Here is a 20,352-nt window from a genome sequence, read left to right on the forward strand (position 1 = left end):
ATTTTATATTCTTTAATTCTATCTTTAATTCTATCTATATTTTTTAATTCTATCTTTCAAGTGGATTTTTATTATAGAAATGTCATACTACCTTTATTGTCAAAAATTTTAGGTAATATTTTTCTGATTCATTCCTGAAGATGCCACATGCACTACTCCTCAGCTAGAAGGTTTGGATTGGATGCCTGGTTCTGTTACTTGTGTCCCATACAGGCACTGAGGCTGCAGAATAACTCTTGTTGACCATAAGGAAAATGCTTCCTCCCCCTAGAACTCCCTTCCATCTGTGATTGAAGTCTAGTGTGTGGCCTTTCATGAGGTGGGGGTGGTGGATTCCAGTTGTTCTGCTGTATGGTGGTGCTCCATAGAATCACTAAAGCTAAACAGAGCAAAGTGTAGGTGGTGTGGTCCTCCCCCATCAGAACTGCTGAGGGCCTGGTGTAGAAGTGGGATGCTGATCACATCCCCGTCACATTTCTACTTCAAGGTTGGTAAACTTGAAGATTCACTCACGTTTTCCTGCCTCAAAGTATATTGGCCACTCAGTGACCACCTTCCCTGTTTAACCTTTTCTAAGTAAGTTTGCAGATATTAACTTGTCTGTTCCTCCAGTCAATTCTGTGAGATGAAGGTTTTGTATTATCGAAATTTTGTATCGAAGAGGCACATCTCAGTTGAACGACTTGTTTGCTAACTACCACAATGCTTTGCAAAGCATCGGAAAGATGTTCTCAGGCAGGAGGCAAACCAGGTGTTAAAATAGTTTGGTCTCCTCCCTAGGCAGGTTTGCTAATGTGCTCCCCGGTTCAGCGCCTTACTTTCCCGGTTATTGACAGGGTATTTGGTCCTAGTTCCCAAGCATCTTGAGTTCATACTGATTTGGCGGTTTCTGCCCACAAGACATTGGGAATGCTTTCAGTTTTATCCCTTTTTGTAAAAGTGTGCCCCTATCCCTTACTTATTTGAAATTTCATCCAGACATGTTTATTGAAGATCTATTGTGTGGGAAGAGTTAGAGATTGTGCTATGAATAAGGCCCCTGTCCCTATGCAGTTTAGATTCTAGGGAGACTACTGCCTAAAAATGTAAGACAATTAAAAGCGTGAAGAGGAAAAATAAAGATGGCTGAGATGCTGTAGAGCAAGGGCTTAGCAAGTTTGCAAAGAGACATTTTGATTTTATTTTTTTTCATTTATTTTACATACAACTACAGCTTCAGTTCCTCCTCTCCTCCCGTTCCTCTCTTCCCCACCTCCCATCTAAGCCCTTACTCACTGACTCCTCTGTCTCTATTCAGAAAGGGGCAGGCCTCCCATGAGCTTGAACAAAGCAAGGCACATCAAGTTGAGATAGGACAGAGGATCGAGTTGATCCTCCTCCTGCATCAAGACTGGAGTAGGTTATCCAGCATGGGGAATGGGTTCCCACAAGCCAGCTGAGTGCCAGGGACAGGTCCAGATCTCACTTCCAGAAGCCATACAAACAGACCAAGTGGCACAGCTGTCATAGATACAGCTGTCATAGATATGCAGAGGGCTTAGGTTGGTCCCAGGCAGGCTACCTAACTGGTGGTGGTAGTGGTGTCTGGAGTCTAGATTCCCAGGTCAAAAGCCTGGAGCCACTGTGTAGGAGTGTATAGTGTTTCTAACCTTTAGAATCTGGCATTCTGGTGCTTCAGGAAAGTGTGTTAGATCCCATTCAGAGCCTCACTCTGAAATTATAATGCATTATATATTTTAGTGTAGATTTGGTCTATAAAATTTGTTCCAGTGAAGTTGGGTTAACAAAAAATTTGAGCAATAAGAATATATTCATGAATTAATAAAGACTTACTTACAGTGAGTTGTTTATCAAAAGGCAGAATTGGAAATTTTACGTATAATCAGGTTGAAAAGTCACTGAGCATCTTCGGTCCGCATTCCTTCCCACTCTGTGTAATCAGAACAGGCCACACTGTAAGTCTAGCCCTGGGGATGTTTCCCAGTTATCAGTCCCAGAATCAGCAACACACAGTACCATTTTCTCTGACCCAGGGTGTGTCCACTTTTTATAGATGTCTAGTAAATTACACACACATGTCTTCGTTAGCCAGCCTTTTAGTCTTTTCTGAAGCCTGACGATTTGTGTAGCTTCAGCTGCTCCCCCACCTCCCCTTATTTGTTTCTCTTTTTGCCTCCTCTGCTTTGAACTATACAGTGGTTGGTTAGCTGTTGTATCTTGAAGTCTTTGCTCTCCTTTTCCATACCCCAGTGCCCACTTGGGGAAAGCCACATTCTTACTCGAGGCCCGTCACAGTGCTGTCTCCTTTAGGAAGGTGCCCTGCTTCTAATTATTCTGTATCCTTATTTGTGTCTATATCCTGCCCTGGCTGTCCTGTGGCCCCTGTCGTATTTTCCTGTGTATATCTGGATTCTGCCCTGGCTGTGCACTTGTTAGATTCCTCCCTTCAGATCCCAGTAATAAATGCCACAGAGGTTTGCTCAGAGTGAATATTTAGTGGTTCAAAAATGGAAATGAATAGATACCACACACGTTTAGGTGGCATGCATTCCTGAATTTTCTTGTCTAGTAGAATACTAAGTAAATAATGCTAATCACAACTTACTACATGGTAGACTGGTGTATTTTTGTTGTTTGTCATGATGGATTTTCAGAATTGTGAATTTGGAGACTATCTGTGAGTCAGAGCTTGGGTACAGTCAGTGAGCTAGCCTTCCAGAGGGTGAGCTCCTCGGCCTGCTGCTCTTTCGGCTTCTGCCACCACACTGTGGCTTGTTTAATCCGCACTGGGGCTTAGAGTTCATGAAGCTTCTTGAGCCTCTGCCCGAAGAGCACATTTTCCTGACCATCTAGTGTTCTTGATTGCTCAACGTTTCTAAAGGTTCTGTTTTTTCCCCTTTTCTTTTGTTACCGCTAACAATTACTTTTAAAATTTATTATTCAATATATTTGATCATATTTTCTCTCTTCTCCCAGGTCCTCCCTATCCATCTTCATGTTCTTTCGCTCCCTCTCAATAAACAAACAAAAATCTACAAGAAAACAGAACTAAAGAGAGACAAAACCTAAACAATAGCCAAAAAAAAAAGCACACATAGAAACATGGAGTCTTTTTATGTTGTTCAACTCCCCCTGATCATTAGGCCTGCCATGGAGTGTAATTAATTGGCACCCCATTCCCACTGGAGAAACTTGTTTTCCAATTCCTACCTGATATTGGTTGCAAATAGTTTATTGGTCACATACCCTTCTCAGTGCCGAAGCTTCGTTGGTTTGAGCCTGTGCGTGTCTGTGCCTGCTCTCTTTTTCTTTGGAGTCATCTGCCAGCTCTGGCTCCTAGAATTTTTCTGCCTCCTATTTGACACTGGTCTCTGAGCCCCGAGGGGCTATGGGTCTCTGTTAATTACCCTATACTGCAAGAAGAAGCATCTGTGAGGAGGGGTGAGCAGTGGTCTGGGTCTTGGCCTAGTTAGCATTAGTTATTTATTGACGTGTATTATTATTCCCAAATGTGGCTGCTCAGTACATTCATTTGCCTCTATGAGTCAGTTTCCCAGGCTCTGTAATCTTCAGCCAGCCTGCCTTAAAGGTGTTTACGGTAACTAGCATATCATTTGAAGTCTCATCTAGCTGGGGTGGAACCTTTCTCAAGTTTTGTGCTGCTTGGGGACCTGTAGTTCTTTTTAGGCTGTTGGATAACCCCACGTCTGTGCAGTGCTGCCCGTACAACGTGACAGCTTGCTCAAAGCCATCAGAGAAGTGCTTTCTTACTGGGCAGAAGTTATGGAATCATGCAAGCGACTTCTTAGCAGTTTTAATACTGGAGTGATAAGAAGCAGGTTTCACATCCTGCCTACCCTGTAGAGATGATAGAGATTCACACATGATATAGATTCTAGGAGGCCATTGCACCCTATCAGGAGAGACTCATAGACACAGGGTATCTAGATGCAATGCTGTGGCCCACGTAGTTCTGTTGAATAAATATTTAGTGAAATGCTGTGTTTGCAATAATAAAAAAGCATGCTATTTTATCTCTTCTAGGCTGTGAGTTGTAGTTAATTGCTGAATCCGGTTGGATATATACTTAGATTTCTTCTGGCTTCTGACTCCCCTTCTCCCCATCATTCTTCCAAGGAAGCTGGAGAAAGCAGTTTCTCAGCTTTGACCTCGTGGTGGTGTTTGGAATTGTTGGTGACTTCCCATTCATTATTAGCCTCTTCTCTTCTGTGGAGTTGTTCTGCTGAGTCTTTTTTTTTCATCGTTCCTTTTTTAGTCTCTTCTTGTGTAGTCTTTACCCTTTAAATTTTTATAGTTTAATCACTTTGTTCCACACCCATAGGTTAAATGCTCCATAAATCCATATGAAATTAGTGATTTCAAGCCGGGCGATGGTGGCGCACGCCTTTAATCCCAGCACTCGGGAGGCAGAGGCAGGTGGATCTCTGTGAGTTCGAGACCAGCCTGGTCTACAGAGCTAGTTCCAGGACAGGCTCCAAAACCACAGAGAAACCCTGTCTCGAAAAACCAAAAAAAAAAAAAAAAAGAAAAGAAATTAGTGATTTCAATGGCAAAGCGAATTTACACTTGTTTATAACAGGTTTTCAAACTGAGCCCTGCAGAGTCTTGGGTTCTTCATAAAGGTGTAAGTGGGCAGCTAAGCAGGAAGAGCTGAAAACCAATTCTGCTCCAGGTATTATGTTTGCTGGCTGGTGTAAGATAGTTCCTAGTCTGAAAAGATGCATGGAGAGGTAGAGATAAATTCAGAAGCCTTTGTAGGGCTTTGTTTTGTTCTGTGTGTGTGTGTAATGCTGCCACGTATCTCTGTGTCTTTCTAACTGCTGTCCTGAACATACGAAGCATGGCCTTGCTCCTCTGGTCATGGGTACACATGACTCAGTGACAGGCAGGAGAGATGACTCTGTTGTTTAGAGCACTTGGTGCGTTTACAGAGGACCTGGGTCCAATTCTCAGCATCCAAACTACAGCTCATACTATCCCAATTCTAGTTTTAGAGCATCCAGCATCCTCTTCTGACCTCCATGGGTGCCAGCCATGCACATGGTTAGGATACATATATGCAGGCAGAACATTCATACATATAAAACTAAATAAATTTTTAAAGTGTTTCTGATGATAGGAGTGCAATTAATGGGTCACAAATGGCTCTGGTTTATAGTATTAATACTAGTTAGTTGTTAGTTGTGACTCCATGAAACCCTGCTAAATTTTAGCCTTGGTAAGGCCCTCTTCCCAGGCTCCGGTACACTCTTAATTTCATGGCAGCTTTGTTGGGTCTTTTTTGTTTTGTTTGTTTGCTTTGGTGGGGAGATGAATTTTTATGCAATATAATTTGGGGACATAAGGATCTTTGTCTTTCCTAACAAATGGGACCTGAATTGGGTCTGAATGTGTTCTTGCTTTGGGTCACTATTTCACAACCTTTCAAACAAAATCCAAGTGAGTGTATCAAGGTCAGACTGTCCCTAGCCTTTTCTCCTTTGCGAGGGAAGCTGGACTTCGAAGTGGAAGTTTAGTCCCAAGCCTGTGGACTCTGACTGCAAAGCCTAAGGCAGGAAGGGGCGACATTCCCAAGTTCATGTCAATGAGGAGCAAGCCCTCTTCACGGAAGCCAGTGTGACAGAGAGCTCAGGGTTTTGCTCTTTAGATGTAATAGATCTTACTGGAATGCATCTTAAGATTTGGCTTACAAAGTGGCCTTTTAGTTTTCTTTCCTAACTTGTCTTGTGAAACTTGCTGTTTTCAGGTGTTTTGAAATTTTGTGTTAGTTATAAATGGCGTTGTATATTTCAGAGGTCAGGGCTGGAGTCATCGCTCGTCATGTGCCTCCCCACCCTTTTATTTTTAACCAGCACACGAGCGTCTGACTTTCACGTGGTCTTTTCTGCTTGTGGGCTGCTGCCAGACCCAGTGTCTTGTTTGGAGGAGATAAAAGTCTGGTGGATTTTGTTTTGCTGTGAGATGCATGAGTCATACTTAGCATGAACTCTGTCCTTCCTCCAGACCTCTAATTTTGGGTAGTCTACCTACACCTCAAGCATGCGCAGCTGATGTGCTGAAATGTCTCCTTGTGTGTCAGTTTATCAGAGTTCTGACTAGTCATCCTCCCTTTCATGTCCTCCGAAGACGATATCCTCATTTCTGTGCGGTGCCAGGTACCAAGCCTCTTGGCTTCATTTTATATTCATATAGTAATTGTTAAATTAGGGGAAAAAATTCTGTTTCTTTTATGGCTGGCCCCAATCTCACAATCCTGACTCAGCCTCTCCCTAGCTGGGATTGCCTGGCTTTTCACAAACGATTTTTTACAATTAGCCCTTGATAATCTTTAATTATTTTCTTAATAATAATGAACACTACCAAAAATCTAGGCTTCATTCATATGTTTAACCCTCTAAGACATTTCTGGCATAGTGGTTTGCAGTTAAAAACGACAAAAAATAATAATATGGGGATCAGCAAGACAACTGAAATCTTGTATATTACGTTCCCATTAAAGAGCTTGTTAAGTGCTATCAAAATTATCTTTATTTCCGATATGTTATGACATGTAGCGTGTGTAATGGTTGCAACTATTGGTAGTGGAGCCAGACTGTCTGGTTCACCTACTTAACCAGCTGTGTAATGTTTGTGATATTTGTCAGATTATTTATGTTTCTATGTCTGTTTCGTCTTTGGAGAGAATGCCAGTGGCAGCCACTTCATGGGGGTGATTTTTGGGTTTAGCACAGTGTGAATAAAGAGCCTGTAACAGTGTCGTCTCCATCCCACGAGTGTTGTTTGTTCCTGGTCTGTCATTTCCATCCTTAATTGTTTAGTTTTACAACATTTTTAATTTGTTTTTATTTATTTACGTATGTGGTGTGTGTGTGTGTGTGTGTGTTTAGGGAGTACCAAAGAGGGTATCAGATTCCCTGATTTTGGAGTTAGAGGCACTTGTGAGCTCCTCCACTTTGGTATTAGGAGCAAAGGTCAGGTTTTCTGCAGGAGCAGTAAAAGCTTTTAGCTGTTTAGCTGTCTCTCCAGTCTCCTAATATAATCTCCCTTTTCAAGATACATGATGGGTTTTAAATTTCAAAAATTAAACGTTCCATGTAGTAATCAGTTTTCTGTAACACCCAAGAAATGAGAAATTAAATGAAACACTCATTATCAAGGGCTTCTATGCTTTTTTGTTAGTACATTAAACATTGCAAGGTTGTCATAAGATTACCTAGAAGATTCAAAAATGTAGTTCTGGTGGTGGGGGCTGTAGCTCAGCCAGTAGAATTCTGGCCTCACCTGCTTGAGGTCATGGGTTTGACCCCATTTCCATAGCAGTTTATGCTTATAATCTCAGCTATAGGAAAGCAGATACAGGAAGATTAGGAGCTCAGCATCCCGGAGGTGGAAAGAGTAAGTGCGGTTGTTCAGAGTCCCGAGACAAAAGTCCTAAATTCATTTGTGGAAACATTGTGTGGCTTAGTGCAGAACTTTCTGTGATGGTCAGTTTTCCTGGTCAACTGGACGAGGCTGAAATCTCAGGGGAGAGAGTTCTGGGTTTAACAGAGAAGCGAAGACCCACTGTGGATGGGAGGCATCCTTCTATTGGCAGGGTGGTGGGCTGCATAAAAGGAGAAAGTGGGTGAAGCCCCAGCATCCCTCTCTGCTTCCTGACTGTGGATTTGATGTGACCATCTGCTTCATGCTCCCGACTCCACCGCTAGAACTGAGCTCTCCACTGTGTTTCCCTACCATGATGAACTGTACCCTCAAATCATGAGTTCTTTTCTTAGAAAAAAAAGAGTTGCAAAGAATAAAATTTTTGAGATGAGCCTGAGCTATATATGAGATACTGTCTCGAAAAACAACACAGAAGTTTCTTCCTGCTTCACTCCCAACAGAGGGGAATTCTGCAAGCATTTCTAAGTTCCTGGTTGGAGACAGACGAGGTGTGTTGGTAGTGCATTGTCACAAGCTACCGAGGTTAATTGGAGTCACATCAGCTGTTCTCCAGACTGCTGATGTACTTCCACACCATTGTTTTGTTGTCTTTTTATTGGGAACATTTCCTTGAACATTTTCTTTGAGTATCAAAAGAAGTTTTGTCTGTGGTTGGAAAATATGTCTCTAACCTGCCAACCAAACTTGGAATTGCATAAGAAATGAGTGTTGATGCTGAGAAATGGTGTGTAGGCACCAGCTCTCTTGTTCTGTGTGAAAACACTGATGAAATGCAAACGGCACATGTGGGGTTGCTCTTGCTTTGTTTCTGTTTGGAAAGAGCTTCGGGTAGAAAGATTCATTTTGGCTGCTTAGTAAACCTCATTATATTTAGACATGGGATCTAGTTGGCAGTCAGTATGGGGACAACACAGTATGAATTCTGTATAAAGCTCTTTGGTTTCTGTTTCTTCATGTTAGTGTTGAAATTTAATAGCCATCTATATCTCTTGTAGGTCATTGACAGTCATTTGGCCTTGAACACATACCTAATATGACTATATGTTTGATTGTAATAGGTGACTTACTACTAACCTGCATTTCCTTCTTATCCTAAGTAGTTGGTAATAATAATTTTCAAGGACTAGAAATTTATATTACATTGTTAAATCAGTTTTATAGATACAGTTAACAAGATTAAAAATTTGTGTACGTTATATTCTAACAAAAATAACCTTAAATTTGTATCAATATGCAAAAATCTATGTCAATGTAAAATATTAATAGTTGCTCTTTTGGTTTAAAAGTAAATTCAATCATCTACCTTTTTGTCCTATTTCTTTATCCCCCTTTTTTCTTTTCAAAACAAGAACCGTGAATCTAATCTCCTTTGTTCAACTTTTCTCCTATCCATCACCAATAACAACTTGTAACTACCCCCCCCCCCAAATGACAACTATCCATAATCTAGTGAAAGACCAGAAACCACCCACCCACTTCTTGGGAATGTTGGCATTGCATTTTCTAAGTTTACTTCCTGCTGTCTGGGGAAGATGGCATCTTTAGGAGACCCTGAAAAGAAAACATTTGGTTTAATTGTCAAGTCCTGGGAGAGGCAGCCTTGTCTTTCATTGTCCAGTCTCTGTGTAATGGGAAAGTGCAGGGCTTGTCTCGCGTCCTGGCTAGAGTAGTCTGTTAGACTGAATCATCTCAGCTAGCCACCTCGAAATTGTCCTGAGCACTTTGTAGTCCAAAGCTGATCTTTAGGTAGTGTTTTCAGTGGTGTTGGTCATAGTCCTGGTGGAATCATTGTTGTGGGACCCCATCATCCTTTAGGTGTGCTCATGGTTCACTGCAGAAAACTGATAGAGACTTAAACCCAAAATTATATACAGAAACTTAACGAAGAACTTTTTCTAGAATTAGTTAGTGCTCTATATGACCATTAATATCATGACAAAAAGGTTAAAATATATATGTTAGTCTTACAAGTTTGAGATAATATTTATGCCTTAAGAACATTGGGGCACTGGACTGAAATCTCAAGGTCCAAATCAGGAGCAGAAGGAGAGAGAGCACGAGCAAGGAACTCAGGACCGCGAGGGGTGCACCCACACACTGAGACAATGGGGATGTTCTATCGGGAACTCACCAAGGCCAGCTGGCCTGGGTCTGAAAAAGTCTGGGATAAAACCGGTCTCGCTGAACAAAGTGGACAAGGAGGACTACTGAGAACTCAAGAACAATGGCAATGGGTTTTTTATCCTACTGCACGTATTGGCTTTGTGGGAGCCTAGGCAGTGTGGATGCTCACCTTCCTATACCTGGATGGAGGTGGGTGGTCCTTGGACTTCCCACAGGGCAGGGATCCTGATTGCTCTTTGGGCTGAGGAGGGAGGGGGACTTGATTGGGGGAGGGGGAGGGAAATGGGAGGCGGTGGTGGGGAAGAGACAGAAATCTTTAATAAATAAATAAATTAAATTAAATAGCACACAAAAAAAGAAAAGCTTTAAAGAGTCAAAATAAAATCAAAGGATTATGAGATTAGTGGAAATAAAATAGTTCCTTAATTTTGTTTTTCTTCTTTTCCATATCAGGTGACTCTTCTGATATGAGAGATTTCGGATGATTTTCCTTTCACAAGTATGCTTGGGTTTAGAGAAGCAGAGCCACACTAGAAGTCCAAAGCCAGCTTTAATTTTTAATTGTACTGGGACTACATAAAGACCATTTGCATTATATGTCTGTAGAGAACAGCAGATGCAAACATTTGGAAAACTTTATGAAATACTATCCTGTTGGAGATGTGATATACTAATAGGCCAATTTACTCTTTTTCTTAGGACATTTTTTTCTTGATGGTTTGTCCTATTTGTCATATATCTCGTTTGTCCAGTGGTGTTTAGATTCCTCAGTTGGATGCCTTCTTAATCCTGAAAAGACAGAAACAAAGCTCTTCCCCTGCCCTAATTTTGGGGAGTTTCTCTCAGCTTTCACCCCCTAATATCTGACTCTGGGTTTTTATTATTAAGACCATTAGAATTTGCACTACAAGCTTCCAATTTGTGTTTTTCTTCTTTAGTTCTATTAGCTAAATTGTGTAGTATTTATTTTTTAGCTGCAAAATTAGAATGATGACCTTGATGAGTTTATGTTTGAAGATTTTCATCTCTATTTCTTTTTCTTTTGATTTCCCACAAATTCAGAAGCGTAAGCAGCTCTCTACACAGGCCCTTCCGCAGGGCCTTTGCTGTGCACCTAACTCTGTAATTTTCGTGATTGATGCAGGGCTGTGCTCATTCTTTCTGCCTTGTGTGACCTAACACCAAGCATTCAGAAAGTTGGCAACTAGAAAAAATGCAAATGTGAAAGATTTTCCCAGAGCTGGATGTGGGGGAACACAGCTGTCTTCTTAGCTGAGCAAGGAGGACCCTGAGTTTTAGGCCAGCCTGGGCTACACACAGACTCTTTGTCTCCAGAAATTGTTTTCATTGTTAAAGAGGGTCTAAAATTTAGTTGTTTCTTTACAGTTCCTGATAGATGTTAGTAGATACATTGGTTATTTGGTCAGTGTATCTCTACTCAAAATTTTTCACTGAACCCCCCTGTGTCACAATCTCTAGAACAAAAATGTTCCATGTTAAGCATAAAGCAGTATCTCCCTAGGAATGCTCAGTACATTTTCTTGATAGGAATTTTGTCCCGTGTGCTTCCTGGGCTACTAGTAGGTTCTTTGTGAATGCTGAGGGCCAATTGACTTTGGTTGAGGGTACTAGCCAGACTCACCATTCATTGGACAAAGGAGTGGAATGTTTGCATGAGCCATGCTGTGCACCCTGGGACAGGTGCTGACAGGTTACCTTGACCTTTCTAGACTACATGAGAGAAAAGTAGATCTTTGATCAAAATCTCTTTCTCCCTCCCTCCCTCCCTCCCTCCCTCCCTCCCTCCCTCCCTCCCTCCCCTTCTCTCTTTCTCTGTAAAAGGGTTACACTAATTGCTGGATGGAATATGGCCAAATTTCTCTCAGACAACCAAACACATCTCAGTATAACTTTACAGCCCCCACACAATCTTTCGTTTTATTTATTTATTTGTTTAAAGTGATTTTATTGCTTGAGCACACAGGACTGAGTTATGTGTCTAGACCAGAGAGCGAGGAGGACAAGGGAAAGAAACAGATGAGAAACCAGGATTAGTACCTACTCGTCCCTGCCAGCAGAGCTGCAATTCCAAATACTAAGATCGACACAATGCAGATAATTTCACCAAACCGGTGAGAATCCAGAATGAGTTGATAGTACTCAAACCTGGTGGTTAGTGACAGTGCTCACTCAGACATACAAGGAAGAACTGGACAGTATCACACCTAAACACCCTCACCTGCACACATTCCTTAGTAAAACATGGCCTTCAGAGATATTACACTACCACTTCCAGACGAGGAATACTCAGAGTCAAATCCTATTCAAGCCCAGGATCTCAGGGTGCTCCTGGTCCCTGTCTCAGGTCATGGTCACGAAATGTTTAGTTTAAGAGTTCCTCATTCATATCTGTCCGTAATGCTGGAGCAAGCATAGCAGTGGTTACAGTTAGAGCTCTCACTTTCAAGGAAGGGTAGTAGGAAACGATGGCAGTGGTCATGGATTTGAGAGAGTTCCAGAGGAACTGGGGCAAGGAGAGGAAGGCATGGACATGGTGAAAATCAATATTGGCGTGAGAGTCTCGGAAAAAAGAAACACAATACCCGTGAAGCAGAAATGAACTTCCTACCCCACTGCCAAACTCCAGCCGAAGGACCTCTTCAGTGGATGCAGCTGTGGTCCCCTGTGCCGCCTCCCCATCAAGTTTCTCCCACCTAAACAATGGAGCTTGGACCCCTAGAACACAGGATGCCTCCAAAGCAGATGAAGATGCACTGTGTACCAGGGGCCCTGCTTCCTTAACCTTGCGTTAACAACTTCCTTCCCTTGGCCTTTTCATTAGGCTAGCTGTTGAAAAGACCAAATTTGCTTCCTTGGGCTTCTGTCTTCAAAGTAAATGATGGAAGAAGAGGATAGAAGAGGCCACTTCAGCATGTTCTGTGACAGAATTGTTAGGGAACTTATGTCCTTCTCTTGGAGATGTCTTCAAGATTTAAGGTAGAATCAGGAATTAGCAGCAGGAGAAGAAAAGCCTTGCAATAAACCAAACAGACGAATCTCTTACAAAGCCTCTTTGAAGGGCAGGAATTCCATTATCATATTACCAACAGTACTGTGTTCGCATGCTGTCACAAAACTGTTTGTATAAAATATATAATATATAGATAAAAAGAAAAGCAGCACCACTCAGGCAATGAAACAGAAACTGAGGTTATTTATGCTTTGTCGAATTATATGCCTGAATAAAGAAATAGAGCAGGAGAGATCCTGGTCTTTCATACTGCAGCCTTGCCTGCCACCAGATAGCTGCGTCAGCCTTAAACAGAGGGGTTGTCACCACCTCCTGGTAAGTTCCTCCCAACTGACCAATCTCAAAAATGTTTTTTGTTTTTCCCGTCTCTATGTGTTAGTTACTTTTTTGCTTACTGAGATAAAACACCAAAACCAAGGCAAGTTGCAGGAGAAAGGTTTTCTTTGGACTTATGATTCAAAGTCGTCCATGATGGCAGAGCAAAGGCCTGGCGACATGAGCAGAAAGTTGGGGGCTTACATCTTGACCCACAGCAGGTATTAAAGAGAGCACACTGCAGATGTTGTGTGGCTTTGAAACCCCAGCGTGCTTCCAATGACATTTCCTCCAGCAAGGCCACACCTCCTAGACCTACCTAAATATCACCACCAACGCAGCACCAAGTATTCAGACACCTGATGCTATGGCGGACATCTCTTACAAAGCACCATGTAGAGTGTGCTTGAAATGAACACGGTTTCTTGCATGGTTGGCAAATACTCTACCATGGAGATATACTCTAATCCCAACATTTGAGTTCTTAAATTGACTTACTTCCCTTATCTGAGATATATTTTTCCTTTTCTAGACTTAATATTTCTAAAGCTGTCAGTCTTTATAAATGATTGAATTACTTACTTCATGGGGTCATTAAAACGATTTCTTTATTTTTGTGTGCACGACCATTTACCTTTGTGTATATGTGTACATCACATGTGTGTTTGGTGCCCTCAGAGGTCAGGTGTTTGGACCCCCTGGAACTGGAGTTACATATGGTAGTGAGGTTCCATGTGGGTTACTGGGAACCAAATCTGGGGTCCTCTACAAGAACAGCTAGTGTTCTTAGTTCCTGAGCCATCTCTCCAGCCCCAGAGACAGTGTTTTTAAAATTCGCCCTAACCTCCTTCCCTAGAACTGCTCCTACCAAAGGCCTGAGAGGGAAGCACTCTTCTCATATATCTTGTCTCTCGTGCCTGGGGCCATCTGCGCGCTAGCCAGGGTCAGGACAGCCCAGAGCTTCAGCATCATTGTGTCTCTCTGGTCATGGTGTGTGTCCTGGCTCTGCTTTATGTCATCAGTTCAGAAAGAAGAGACAGCGTTTTGATACTAGTTGAGGTTTATAATTTTTAGTATTTCTTTCCCAGCCTTGTCCTCCTGGAGTATATGTTGAGGTGTAAATGCTAGGATGCTGCATCCATGCTAGGCTTTGTCTTCTGTTTTCTGTTTGAAGACCTCATCTCTATTCCTCATGGAATTACTACCCGAACACTTTATATTCTTACTTGTTAGATGTGTATCTGAAGTAAGCTTTCTTGTTTCAATGCTCTTGAAATGTAACAATTTCCCGTCTTTCTCAGGATGTTTTGACCCATGTTAGAACAATAGCTTTTATCGTAGGCGCCCAAATGGGGCACCTGGTAAATAGTATAGACTTAGTTCCAAGCAGTGTTTCCTGTGGATTTCACCTTGGCAGAGATCAGGCTATAGAGCTGCAGAGGAGGCAAAGGCAGTCCTTCTAGCTGTTTCTTCTTTGAAGCTGTAGCTTGAGGTCCGTTCTTCAGAGCATTGGGTTGCTATGTTTAGCATGCAGCTCAGTGGGATCATCGTAACCCTGGGTCAGTCTTTGCTGATGATTGTTTCCCTTATGTTGACCTTAGAATATCTGTGAGTGTAGCTATCAAGTATTGCTCACTTAACAGCATTCTTCGCTGGGAATTCACAAGGAATAAATGCTGCTTCTCACTTAATCATTGGGTTTATCTCTACCATATGTAGTAGGACCACCACTGAAAGTATTTATGGAAGCATGTCCTGTTTGTATTCTTAATCTTCAGTAAGTCTAGTAATCTGGCCTGGTGTCTGCACCTAAAGAGAAAGCCAAGCCCCAAACAAGCAATCACACAGAACAAGAGTTTTGGGTAGAAGTGGGAAAGTCTGTCTGTCTGTCTGTCTCTCTCAATGTGTGCATGTGCATGCATGCACACATGTATGTGTACAGATGTTCTTTTGTGTGTAATCATGCATTTGTCCATTCTGCTATGCCCAGCCCTGAGTTATTCCGTGAAAAAATTTTAAGAGTGTTTGTGTCTTGTTTTTAAGCGTGACAGTATTCCATTGACCTCAGGGTTTTGTTGGACTTGAGACTCTTGAAAGAATGTGAAAGTGTTATCCATTCCATAGGAACCACACATCAAATTTCTGTCCCTCCCCTGGCCGACAGCATGCGATGTGGTGCTTTGGGGAGGCTGAACAGCAGCAGCAGTGAGCCAGAACTTCCAGCTCCAGGCAATAGTTGCTGTTGCTGTGATCATGAAACCACTTCCCAGGATAAGCCATGAGCTACACATAGAGAACATGGACAGCTCACCTGGCTTTATCTCTGATACTTATGAGTGATATTCATTATTCACTCCACCAGTTGATATATTTGCTAAGCAGGGTAGTACTCAGTTGAGCAGAGATATTTTCTTGCCATTTTTTTCTGTGCATTTTAAATTAGACTTTTTTTTAATTGAGAGTGAACGCGGAGAGATCTGGCGCTTAATAAAAGCTCAGAACTAAGAACTATGCAGGTATTTATTAATAGATAAAACTTACAAATCAGGATTATCTGCATGAACAATGGATAAAGATGAGATCCAAACAAACTGAACCAGCAAAACTGGGGTCCAGGGGGGAAAGGCAGAGAGGAAAAGGGCTGGATGCGCTTCCATATCCAGCGAAATAGTCTATGAAGCCACGCCCCAGTAGGTAGGTAGTTGTTAGCTATACATCTTCCTGCAGCAATTGAGCTCTACATTTTTCTCTGCTCCCCTCCCTGCCTCTCTCCTCCCCTTCAGCCCCCTCCCATGGTCCCCATGCTCCCAATTTACTAAGGAGATCTTGTTTTTTTCTACTTCCCATGTAGATTAGATCCAATGTATGTTTCTCTTAGGGTCTTCATTTTCTTCTAGGTTTGGGGGATTGCGATTTTTAGGCTGGTTTTCTTTGCTTTATGTTTAAAAACCACTTATGAGTGAGTACATGTGATATTTGTCTTTCTGGGTCTGGGTTACCTAACTCAAAATCTTTTCTAGCTCCATCTATTTGCCTGCAAATGTCATGATCTCATTTTTTTCTGCTGTGTAGTACTCCATTGTGTTTTTCTAGACTTATAAAGCAAACTTGGGGATATGATAAAGAATGTTCTGTAGAAATAGGTTCCAGAGACCTTGCTGGTACTATGTTGGTCTCTGGAGAGTTAAGAAATGTAAGGAAAATATAATGAGTGTCTTGAAACTATATGTATACACTTATATTTTAGCATTATTTTATTTTTGTATTTTGCTTTTTTTCTTTTCAATAGTAATAGCGGGTCCTAATACCCACTGATAAGTGTAGTCCTCATCCAGTGTTATAAAGTAACTTCTCCTTTTGACAGACAGAGACCATTACAGAAAGCCACAACATTCATATTGCAGGGATATGGAGTGCAGTCTATAACTCCTGTATTTCCTTTTAAGGCTCAGTAATCATTGTGGAATAGGAGTGGAGAGATTGTCAGAGGCAGGAGGAACAGGGAATTTGCTGTGAGATTGTGTCTCCTGGGAATGTCAGAAACTATACCCATGCCCCACCAACATGTCTGCCTAAATATGAGCTCAATGAGGACAACATACCTCTAACATGGATGAAGGAAACCCCACAAGCTTTCAACCTTACACGAAGAACTATAGACAATTGGGGAGAGCTGAGAAAGGGAAAAATGGTCTGCTCTTGTGAAGACATACCAACTGGTTATCTAATACCGAATGGTCAGCCTTGAGAACATACATACATACTGAGCAAGCTCTCCTTGCATATTTATGTGTGTGTGCATATGTGTGCACACATGTGTATGTATGTATGCATATATATGTTTGTGTGTACATGTATAGCAACAGTTAATGAAAAAAGAGGCCATGGGTTTGAAAAAGAACAATGAAGGAAATATGGGAGAGTTCAGAGGGAAGAAGAGGAAGGCGGATATGGTGCAGTCTCAAACAATGAAAGAAGTAGTTTAAAAACTAGTAGTGGCAGCGCAGGCTAGTTTAACTTTAGAGGAGGTTCTTGTTGCTACACATGGTGTCTTCTGTCTCCCCATGTAGCTCTTACTGAGGACTTTCCTGTTTAGCACATCTCTCAATGAGAGTGATGATGTGCAGTCTCCAGAAGCATCATTGCTAGTATTTTAGAGGTGTGCAAGGACTGTGTTAAAGGTGGTGGCCCATGGTAAAACTGCTACATGCTTTTGAAGACAACTCCAAGGTCTTTATTTATATGTGTATATGTGTGGTGTGTAGATCCACGGGCACATGTAAAGACAGGAGGAGGTGTTTTATTTTATAAGACTCTTCCTTGTTTCTCTGAGCTGCTTTCCTTCATGAACCTGGAGCAAGGCTGGTGGCCCAAATCTTCAGTGGTCCTCCTGTCTCCACCCTGCCACAATGTCTAGTTTATAGTTGCACGGGTGGCCACACCTAGCTTTTTACATAAGAGTTGAGGATTTGAATATAAATTCCCCATTGTTGTTCAGCAAGGGCTCTTAGGAAGGCATCTCACCAACTCCAACTGTGAGGTTTTTAGAGGATCTTACAATTAGTCTGTATTCTTACAGAGAGTTATTTTTCAGGTCATTAGAACAGTACAGAATGCAATTCATGCTTTGGGAATTTCTGATGAGATGGATTGGGTCTAGGACTGGGGTTATAATAATAGCACAAGCTTAAAGTATTTGAGGTCTTGGGTGTGATGTCCAGCATCAAAGAAAGAAAAGAGGGAAGAAGAAATCGAGTCTGACTTGGCTCTGTGTAGCTTTGGGCACACTTTATAATTTCTTTGAGCTTCAGTTTCCTTTATGAAAGATCCAGATAATTCCTCTTGCATCTTTATTATGTAAAATACCTAACTTAGTATCTGGCAAGCTTGCAGCAGTCCTCTCTTGTGGTTATTAGATGCCATTCCTACCGAAATCATTTTAAAGCTCTTGAATTTTATGGGGATTGATGGGTACTGGCCATAACAATAATCCTTTCAGGTAAAGGAAATGGAGATGAAATCTTTGGGAGTGAAAATCCATTAATTCAGTCATCTGAAGCAAAGAATGGAGATAATAAGGATGGGGTAAGGGGAACAGAGGTGCAATCTGTATAATGTCATTTTTAACACACAAGAGAGGGAAGTCCAGAAAGGGCACAATGGAAGGTGATACTGAGTTATCCTAGAAACTCAGCCTTTTGGAGAGAATGGGGAGCCAGTGATGAGTGTGTTAGGTATCTGCTCTGGTGGGAGAGATGGTTTCAGAAAGCTGAAGACTTCCTGATTCTGCATCCTCACTTCTGCTGTGTTTCCTGCACTCCATCTTCCTTTGCTTTGGGTTTCAGCCTTGCCAAATAGGCAGACTTCATCATTCTGCTGATAGCATCTCATCTGTTTGCTTAACAGTTCAAACACTTGGTCCTTTTCCCTTGGAAAAATCCTTTAAGATCCCATTGAGGAGGCACAGTTGGTGCTGTTTACCAACATGGTCTGTTTCAACCTATATCCTGCGAACAATTTGTTTCTTGGATTTTTCTATTTCTGTTGCATGATGATAGATCAGTACAGAATGCTCTTGCCCAGGTAAAGTGGCTTTTCCAATACTTATTGTTTTCTCACACTTGAAGCTTCTAAAAAGATTTTATACTCTACTAACTGATTAAAAATAAGGTAGGATTAAAGTAGATGGAGCAACTACAATGCCCTATTTTAGTAATTAATACTTCAGTCTTAATGCTTTATTCTCAAATATGTTTTGCATATCCAAATATATTCTAGACCAAGAAACAAGGAGAAGCAGGAACTTAAATCATATTAGGTTGAAACAGATAATATGGGATATGTTTTGGAGTGTGACTATGGTTTCTAAATTATTACAGAACTTATAGTATCAAATGTTTTTGAAAAGACTATGCTGTTGGGCTTTGTTTTCATTTGCTTCTCATTGTCAAGTATTGAGTCAGTATGTTATCATGTGTTCCAATCTTTTGGAATATCATGATTTTTGAACCTTCATTGTTATTTCATTTGTTTAGTTTATGTAGTCTAAAAATATTCTACTGCATATGTTCTCCCAGGCTCTGGGGTTGCAGTGCTGAGTTCAATCTAATCTCTCTGCTCTTGAGCTGTCAGTGTTTCTTGGCCAAAGGCCAGCTCACAGATGTGTAGGTGTGTTGGGCTTTCTCTTCTGTCACCACAGCCAGGGTCTTTGCAGGGTTTCCTGCATCCTTGCAGCTCAGTGGCCACCTCAGTTTGGTTTTGGCTTTTAGCAGTTAGCCTTCAAAGATCTTTTGTTTTCTGACAGTTGAAGAAACTGGCTCAGGGTTCCTACTCTTGGACAGTTTAATTGCTTAAGGACAATTGAAACGGTCTATCATGAATTCCCTTATTTTGAAGGAGGTTTGAAGTGTTGAAATTATTGCTCAGCACAGGTCCTGGTGACTGCAAAAAAAAAAAAAACTGTTTTGAAACATCAAAAAAAAAAAAAAAAAAACCTCATTCTTTTCTGCTTTGGCACTGTGTTTTGTCTCTCTAACAGACACCTCCTATTAGTTAGACATAAGACTGCTGCCCGAGTTGGTCCTGTTGTGGGTTGCTTCCAGAAGTATGCACTTTAGAATTGTTAAGTTTAAGGTTCTTATCATTAGTAAGCTTTTGTTTTTGTGTTGACAGATGAGAATGAATCTGTCTTATGCTTTGAAAATTTAGGGTCTGAAAATGCCTCCTCCACAACTTGGGGAAGCAGCCGGGAAAAGGGCACTCTGCGTTCCTAATGGAGGATTTCTATTTCCTGGCCCCTTTGACTACTAGGAATGTTTTGTTATATTACTTATTTCCACTTTTAGCACATTTTCATAGGCTGGTTTTTGTGGAGAGGCTGTGCTTCTATCATTATTGAGTAATTATTTGCTTTTATTTTATTTTATTTTTGGGGTTTTTTCGAGACAGGGTTTCTCTGTAGCTTTGGAGCCTGTCCTGGAACTAGCTCTTGTTAATTTTAAGCCAGGCCATTCTTAGGGCATCTTTTCTGCAGAGTTTGGCATACCTGTCACCTGGTAATCTAAACTTAATACAGTTCCTGGTGTTAACACTAGTTGCACAAAACACCCTAGTGGCCAACAGTAAAAACTTTTCTACATAGTTTACCTGTATCAATTCACCTGCGTTTTTTTTAAACACTACTTTCTCTTTTCTTCTTCCCATTTTCCTTTCCCTACCCTTTCCTCTGACGTGGTATCCCATAAGGAGCAACCCTAATCAGAGGTCTTAGTGGCTTCTCTCAAGATGGCCCTTGGGCTTCTCAGTGCCCTTTATCTGGACGGAACAAAGAAAGGAGAGCAGGTGGTTTCAGCAAATGGCAGTCAGAGGGGAATACCAGAGCCATGGGAGTGTTTGAGGCAAAGTAAGAGCGCACAGTG

General features: G+C 41.5%; 1 protein-coding gene across 1 annotated transcript in view; it reads left to right on the forward strand.

The window, feature by feature from the left end:
• Cdkal1 (CDK5 regulatory subunit associated protein 1 like 1) overlaps positions 1–20,352 on the forward strand; it is a 627,408-nt gene that overhangs the window by 196,924 nt on the left and 410,132 nt on the right. The window lies entirely within an intron of this gene.

The sequence above is a fragment of the Alexandromys fortis genome, unplaced genomic scaffold, assembly GCF_014885135.2.
Source record: "Alexandromys fortis isolate MF-2015 unplaced genomic scaffold, M_Fortis_MF-2015_v1.1 scaffold_5, whole genome shotgun sequence".
Taxonomy (NCBI): Eukaryota; Metazoa; Chordata; class Mammalia; order Rodentia; family Cricetidae; genus Alexandromys; species Alexandromys fortis.